The sequence below is a fragment of the Tenrec ecaudatus genome, chromosome 13 (genome assembly GCF_050624435.1).
Source record: "Tenrec ecaudatus isolate mTenEca1 chromosome 13, mTenEca1.hap1, whole genome shotgun sequence".
NCBI lineage: Eukaryota > Metazoa > Chordata > Mammalia > Afrosoricida > Tenrecidae > Tenrec > Tenrec ecaudatus.
Genome location: NC_134542.1, coordinates 7,703,237 through 7,711,888, shown reverse-complemented (window position 1 = coordinate 7,711,888; position 8,652 = coordinate 7,703,237).

Below are 8,652 nucleotides of genomic sequence, written 5' to 3'. Positions count from 1 at the left end.
GTTAAGGTTTCTTGTGCCAACCTGGCTGATAAAACATGTGTGGGATTAACTGAAGGGTGGAGAGATAAATGGCTGAGTGAACCTCACCTTTCTAGTTCTCTGGTCTCTGATGTTCGGACCAGGGTGCAACTGCTTTAGCCTCACTTACTGCAAGACATCCCTGAGGAGAAGCCACATGGACCTACCCTGATGCAGCCCTGAGTTCTGGGGCAGCCATGTGGAGATCCCTGCCAGCACTGAGATGCTTACACACTCACTGACTCAGCTTTCCTTCTGCAGCCAGTGTCCTTGTGTTTTGTGAGGTTGAAGAGGACTTTGTAGATTGGTGTCAGACATATGGGCTAATGTTGGACTTAAGGGCTTGGACAGCACTGGGTTGGGATGCTTTCTTAATGTACATTTATCCTTTATATAAAACTCTCATATACTTGAGTTTATGTGGATTTGTTTCCCTAGTTTACCCAGACTAACACATCACTCCTTGACAGATAGATGAGGCTTACTACTCTCATCAAGAGTTAGTCTTGGAAACCCACAGAGGCCATTCTACCCTGTCCTGTAGGGTAGCTATGAATGGGCAATGACTCAGAGGGATGTGTTTGGTTTAGTGTGAGAGAGTGTGGCCACTCAGTGGGACTTGTTAGTACTGATGAGGAAGACCAGCAGGCAGCAGGACTTGGCATCCCTCTGCAGGACAGAACAGAACCCAAACCTTGGGATATGAGTCTAAACAAATTTAAAACAAGGGACAAATTGGAAGGGAAGATTTGCAACCTACATGACAAAAAATGTCGATACGAACTGCAAAAAAAGGTTAGTCAAAATGGGCAAAGGAAATGAGAGGGCAAATCTTAGAAATTTAAGCTGCCAATGAAGGTGACAGATACAAAACTTCACAACCACCAGGGAAATGCAATTTAGAATAATGTGGTTTTTTTTCTTGTGCATCAGACTGGGAATTATTACATCAGATAGTAACAAACATTGGAATTATGGAGAAACAGGTGAACAGGCAAATTGGTACCAGGTAGTCCGGGTAGACTAGAGTAACATAGACACTCGTATGTGTATAAGAGAATTTTATATCAAAGAGTAATTGCATATTAAGAAAGTATCAAAAAAACATAACCCAGTCCAGTCCAGATCGAGTCCATAAGTCCAATATTAGCCCATATGTCCAATACAAGTCTTTAATTTCCTCTTTAGACTCACACAGCACATTCAGTGATGCCAAATGCTGGAAGATCAGTGGGTGGAAACTTGCGGATCCAGTGACAGTGAAAGAATCGCAGCATGGCATGGGTCTCCATGTGGCTTGTCAACAGGAAGACCAAGCAGAGAGTGTCCCATCTCCAGGGAGCTATTTATCTATTTATAAGCTATTTATAAGTGCCTCCAAATGAGGTAATCACGCTGCAACCTGATTGACAGGCTAGACTACACCCCTTTGCAAGTTGACAGGAGATGATGTAACTACCACACCTGCAGAGAAATTGGGCACTTTCCAAGAGAGGTGAAAGTTCTCCTGGTGTCTAGAAATCCCACGAGGTTAGAAAAGCAGTGTGTATTCATGGGTGGCCATGCGTCAGAACTGACTTGGGGCACCCCCAACAACAAAGAAAAGCCGTCACCCGGGAGACAGAGCAGAAACTGTACTGACAGTGTGAAAAAGCAAACCAACCAACCGCTAATCATAGAAATGTTCAAACACATTAAAGTGGAGAAAATCGTGTATCCCCTTTGCCCACCACTCAGCAGCACACGGTGGTTTCTGTCTTTCTCACCTCCTCCCTGTGCCGGTTTTCCTCTTCCCTTTCCCTCTCCTGCCTCCTTTGCATATTTTATTCAAAATAAGTTCCACTCAAATAAGCTCACCTGCGAACACTTCAGCATTTACATCCACCTCATCGGCCATCTGATCTGTGCTTGGCGTTGTTGACTTGCTTTAATTAGGAGTCAAAAATGCCTACTCAGTACTTTTGTTTTCCATGGCCCTTAAGTCTGTTCAGGGGGAGAAAGTGGTAACCGAACACAATGATCTACCTATAACCACCCCTCTCAGGGGGATGTACAACAGAAAAGTGCATGAAGGGGGGCATTGGTCAGTGTAAGACATGAAAAAATGATAATTTAATGATTAGGGCAAAGACTGTACAGATGTGCTTTATACAATTGATGTATGTATATATATGAACTGTGAAAAGAATTGTATGAGCCCCAATAAATTGTTAAAAAAAAAAAAGATAATTTATAAGTTACCAAGGGAGAGTGAGGGAGGGAGTGAAAAAAAATGAGCTGATACCAAAGGCTCAAGTAGAAAGAAAATGTTTTGAAAATGATGCTGGCAACCTATGTACAAATGTGCTCGACACCATGGATAGAGGTATGGATTGTGAGCTGTACGAGCCCCCAATAAAATGATTTTTTAAAGTCTTTTCATCTTTAACAAAGAAACCCCTCCCCTATTCGAATGTTATTTGTGGAAGAAGCCAAGTCCTGGTGGCATTTGACTCATAACATTGTCCTTGTCCCAGGTTGGGCTTCAAAAAGTTCATGGCTTCAAAATTGCATGATCTTTAATCCCATGTTTCTAGGAGCCTGGATGTTCCCCGTGTGCATCTTTAAGAAGGAGCCCTGGTGGCACCGTGGTTAAAGAGCTCGGCTGTTGGCTGAAAAGGCCAGCGGTTCAAACCCACCAGCCTCCCCTTGGAAGCCATGTGGCGCTCTGTTTCCAGACAGCTCAGGAGCCCTGTGGGGCAGCTCTGCCTTGCCCTGTGGATTGCCATCAGTGAGAATTAACTTGATTGCTACAGTTTTGACTTTACGTTTCTTCCCCATCGTCAGTGCTACTTGTACACTGGCCCTTACACCCAGAAGTGGTGTCCAATTGGGTTAATTTTATTCTGCAGTGGGAGAGCAAATTGGAGTGAGTCTCGGTTCAAAGCACTGAGTTCTATCGAAAGTTTAAAGAGTTCACAAGGAATCATAAACATCCTCCCAGGAGAGGACTCCTCCATAGAAGTTAATCCTCCACAGAAAACCCAGGAACGTATGTGAAAGATATTCTGATTGGTTGAACTATACAAACTCCTGCTCTAACTGACGCCAGACCACCTCAAGATTCCCCAGGGGACTGTCTCTGGTTAACCATAAAGGGCGTCGGAAAGTTTTGCTAATCGAGAGGCTGTGGGGGACCAGCTGGAGTCATCTCCTGGGAAATGTGAGCAGGCTGGGAGAAGCTGGGAGAGAAAAGGACATGGCGCCTTCCTGAGATACGCTGGCTAGCCAACGTGGGAACATCCCTGTAGGATAAGCAACAAAGAAAGCGGACTAAGGTGCACCTGACCCTAGCCCCCAAGCCGTGGTATTTTCAGTCGCCTCGTGGAAGCTGCACAGTGAATAGGGAAGGCCAAAGAAGGGATGCCTTTGAATGACGGTGCTGGGAAAGACGATTGAAAGTACCACGGACGGCCAAAAGAACCAACAGATCATGTCTTGGCAGAAGTACAGCCAGAATGCTCCTTAGAGGCAAGGATGGCAAGACTTGCTCTTACATACTGTGGACATGATGTCAGAAGAGACCAGTTGCTGGAAAAGGGCATTGTGTTAGTCCTGGTAGACTAGAGAAACAAATCCAGGGAGACTCATGTGTATAGAAAAGAGCTTTATATACAAGAGCAATTGAACATTGAGAAAACATTCCAGCCCAGATCAAGTCCATAAGTCCAATATTAGCTCATATGTCTGATACCAATCTATAAAGTCCTCTTCAGACTCACAAAACACATGCAAGGACACCGAATGCAGGAGGATCACAGGCCAGTGGGTGGAACGTCTTGTGGATCCAGTGGTGGTGTAAACATTTCAGAGCTGGCAGGGTTCTCCATGTGGTTCCTTCAGCTCTAACTACCATCAGCCTCTCTCCATGTGTCTTCTCAACAGGGATATCTCACAGGGAGCAACCTGTGTCCCGCCTCCAGCCAGCTATTTATCTCCTTAGCTTCTCCAAATGAGGTCATCAAGCTGATTGACAGGCTAGACTCCCCCCCTTCACTCTGAATCCTCAAATTGACACCAGATGATGTAACTACCACAGACATTATGCTTGGTGAAACAAGGTCAGTGAACAGGAGCAAGACCCTTGATGAGATAACTGGGCGGAGTGGCCGGAACAACAGGCTCAGACGTAAGAACAAGTGTGAGGATGGGATTCACTCTGTGGCACAGAAGAGGGTCACTACATGGTTGCGAACTGGGACAACGGCAGCGAAGAGCAAGAAACCAAAGATGGAGCCCAGCCTACAGCCCAGGGAGAAACCTCTCCTCACGCCCCCAGCACTGAGGTTTCTTAGAGCTTCCTCAGTTGACCCCACGTGTGCTTGTTGCCATGTCTGTCACTTGTCTCTCAACTCCCAACCCACCGCTGGGCTGGCTCTGACTCATGACCACCCTGTAGGACCGAGTCCAACCGCCCCACTAGGGTAAGGTGACCAGATTTTAACATTGGTGAAGCAGGACACCATTGATAAAACTCACATCCTGGTGAAATAGCCACATGGCAGCTGAAAACCGTATACCCTAGCTTGTCGTGCATTCTTTCCAAAAATCGGGACTTTTTTAAAACACCGCGGGATGTGGGAAAAATTTTCAAAAATTGGGATGTCTGGTCACCTTACCTTAGGGTTCCCAAGATGGTCCATGTGCCCTGAAGCACACTGCTTCATGTGTCTCCAGCAGAGCTGCGGGGTGGGTTTGGACCTCTGACCTTTTGTTAGCAGGTGGGCACTAGAGAGTAGGAGCATGTGAGGCTGTCCTGCTGAGTCACCATGAAGGGGAGGTCTCCCTTACACCCACCACCTCTCGACACCCGGCTCACCCCATGGCTTTAGGTCATGCTGATATTGACAGCTGGTATGTGAAAGCAGTCTGTTACTCATTGAGAGGGAAGACAGATTTGGAGAGTCCATAGAAATCAACCTGCCTAAACGGTAACAGCGGTTCATTGGCTCATTGGCCTGTGACGGAGAGAAGTAAATGTCCTGAAGTGGAAACAAAAGGAATTGTCTTACTTCTCTCTCCCCACCGGCCCCTTCCTAGAGAAGGCCAGGCAGAGAGGGAGGGAAAGGACTGGGAGAAGGTTCCAGATCCAAGTTGCAGGAAGGCGGAGAGAGGAGGACAGGGTGAGAGGGCAGGACCTTGTTGCTGTTTCACTCGTGCTTTTGCTTCTCCAACAGATGAAGACCTCCTTTCCCTTCAGGCCCCCTCCTCCCAGGATTCAGTTTGCAGTGGTGAGGCGGTCTTAAGATGTTCCACCCTCCCCGGGTGGGCCGACCAGGCTTTGCTTCTTGAGCATCACGCACCTCCAGCTGGGACCTCCCCTGGGAGGGGTTCGTCCCTTCATTCTGGGACCTGGAACCCTTCCATGCCAATGCGCTTCTGTGCCCACCCTCACCCCTCCACAGGCCTGGCACCGTGCCTGACACGTAGCTGGTGCTCAATACATGTTAACTCAATGACTGATGCTGGCCTTGCTTAGAGCAAATGGAGAAACTTGACCCTTGGATAAGATCCCAGATTCTCAGGGGAGATTCCAGAGCCAAGGGCAGCGGCTCTCAGGCCCTCCAGGTCAACCCCAGCCCTCCTGGGAAGCCAGGAGAAGTTTCCAGCTAGAATCGTCCTGTGCATTCCCGTACCGACAAAAGCTTGGAGGCAGGCAAGGCTGGCAGTGGCCTTTAAAAAGGCCTTGCTGTCCTGAGGCCCCGTCAGGTCTGTCCCAAGTCAGGGACTCCAGGCACTGCAGCATGAAACACTGCCCCATCCTCGCCGCGGAAGAAACCCTACAAGGGGACAGTCCCCACAGGGTGCCTGCCATCTTTAAACGGTGCGGTAGAAGCCAAAGCCCAGGACCTTGCTGACAGTGTTCCTCTCTGAAGTCTATACTGGTGCGTGGGCAGAGGGCACATTCCAGTAGTTGACACGACAACGTCGACACCTGTCAGCCCAGGCTGACTCTGGCCCCGGGTCTTCGTGGGGCAGCTGCGGGGCTAAGCCAGGATTCCAAGCCCAGCATGCTGCTGCTCGGTCAGCAGAAGCACACTCGTGTTCTCCATCCGGTGCTGCAGGGGGATTAGACATTTTTGTATTTTTTTTAAAGAAAATGTAATCTCTCAGGATCAAATTCTTTCCATTGGATTTGTCTTCCTGCCCCGTTCAAACAAGCATGTCTGAAGAGCAGACAGCAGATGAGACGAGAGTACTGTGGGACTGCGGTGTCGGGGTTACGGTGTGCCCTTGGTGAGACCCCACATGATCTTGAGTCCCGTGGGCTGTGACCCTGCCGGGAGCAGGTGGCCCAGCAGCTTGAAGTTAGGAGTTGAGAAAAAAAGGAAGACCCAAACTGTGTACAGACAATGATTGTAGCCGCAGAACACATTCTCAGAGGGACACAACACCCCCGATATCCCACAGGGACGTCTGGAGAGTGGGTGCGAGGTGTCATTGACTCAACTTGCGTGGAGCCCAGCGCATGGCCGTGATCCAGATGGGTTTCCAAGGCTGGCTGTGGGGAAGTAGATCTTCAGTGGGTCCCTGGGTGGACTTGAACCCCCCACAAGCATTGGGTGAAGAGTTGAATGCCCTCTCACCTTTTGTCCCACTATGAGATTCCAAAGCTATGGGGCTCTTTCCTTTACAAAGAGATTTTTACGCTTGCTCTCTGTGTTTTCCAAACGTTTGACAGCCAGCACTGGCTGCTTTCATCATTGAAGTCTGAGGAGGAAATGGAGACCGACATTACTTTACAGCCTGCCCCCAGGCACAGGCAGGGGTGCAGGGTATGAGCTGGGAGGTTTGGACAGGAGGGATGTCAGCTGATGCCCAACGGCTGGATGCCATCTTCATCCGGGTCATCAGGTCATGGTACAGCTCCCAGGCAGCAGTGCTGGGGCTTCCCTCCCTCCCAGCTTCACTCAGGAGGGCAGCTCTCGGGACTGCTCGATTCCCTGCCTCAGGATCAGGTGGCCTCTGAATAAGCTTCACTTGTTGCCTGAGTCCTCCTTGAGCTCCCAGTTGGCCACTGGGAAGCCCGGATGGAATTTAGTTTCCTGGAGTTAGACATCCCCTGTCCTTTTCTCACCTCCTCAAGCCCAAAGCAGAACCCTCCCCACCTTTGGCCCTGAACTGGCCCAGGCCCCTCTCCTGTCCCCAGAGAGCCTCTGGGCGGCCAACACAGCCTCACCACAGGCCCCTAAGGTACCTGCACCTCGGTGAGGCTGGGGTGCACGCAGAGCGGGGTTCGGAGTTCAGCACCAAGGCTCCTCCCTACACCTCCTTATTTCCTCCCCTTGCTGATCCAGCGCTGCCCACACAGAAACACCACAGGGGCAGCTGTAACAAACAAGTTGATTTTCTCACAGAAGCCTGCACTCAGGGGGCTCATACTAGAGCAGCGGTTCTCAACCTGTGGGTCGCGACCCCTGCGGGAGTGGAACAAATCCTTTCCCAGGGGTCACCCGGTTCATAACAGTGGCAAAATAACAGTGATGAAGTAGCAACGAAAATAATTTTATGGTGGGGGGGGGGTCACCACCACATGAGGAACTGTATGAAAGGGTCGAGGCATCAGAAGGTTGAGAACCACTGCTCTAGAGGGAGGTTTGTTCCTTGGTTGGCTCTCGGGGAACGTCCTTGTCTCCTCTCAGCATCTGTGGGCCAGGCAGTCTGTGGAGCCCCCATGCATCTTGTCATCTGTCTTCCCTTGGGTCTAGGAGATTCCCAGCACAGGGTTCCCTGGATCCCAAAGACACACTCCACACTCACCCTTTTTTTCTTGGTGGTACTGGGTCCCTCTGACCTCCACAATTGTTCAACGTCTTTTATATTGCAAAAGAGATTAACTAAGTCAAGGTACAATCAGATCATAGAGATTGCAGGTTACCCACCGAGCTGCTCGCCACAAGGCCAGAGGTTCAAATTCACCAGCCCCTCCGAGGGAGACTCGCTACTCCTGTAAAGTTTCATGGACCTTACCTCACACACTTGGGACATGTTGTCAGGAGAGACCAGTGCCTGGAGAAGGACGTCATACTTGGTAAAGCAGAAGGGTGGGGATGTGGAGGGTAGGGGAAGGGCCTCGATAAGACGGGCACAGGGACTCATCGATGGGCTTAAACCTAAGAACAGCTGTGAGGATGGTGTTAGACGGGGCGGTGTGTTGTACTGTGTGCACAGGGCTGCTTCCTATCAGAGCTGACAACATGGCAACGACACCTGTAAAGATTTCCTCTCGGAAACCCCAGGGGGCAGTTCAGTTCTGCCTCACAGGGCCGCTGTGAGTGGAACCCACCAGAGGGCATTAAGGCTGGTTTCTGAATTAAAGCAACTGCCGCCACCCCTGCCTCATTGGCAGCATGAAGGGGAGGACGCAGACCACAGGGGACAAGGACATCAGTTCACAAAGTGGAGGACCGTGTCCAGGATACTGAGAATCGGGACCCAGCCAGGTTGATACCTATTTTTTGTGTGTGTGTGGGGGACACAATTCAGTCCTCAATACCGCCCTCCTGCTTCTCCATCAGCAAAGAACAAGCTCCTGGTGGCCTGTGGGGGTGGGGCCCCGTGGAGAGCAGGGAGGAAGTGGAGGGAGGGGATGAT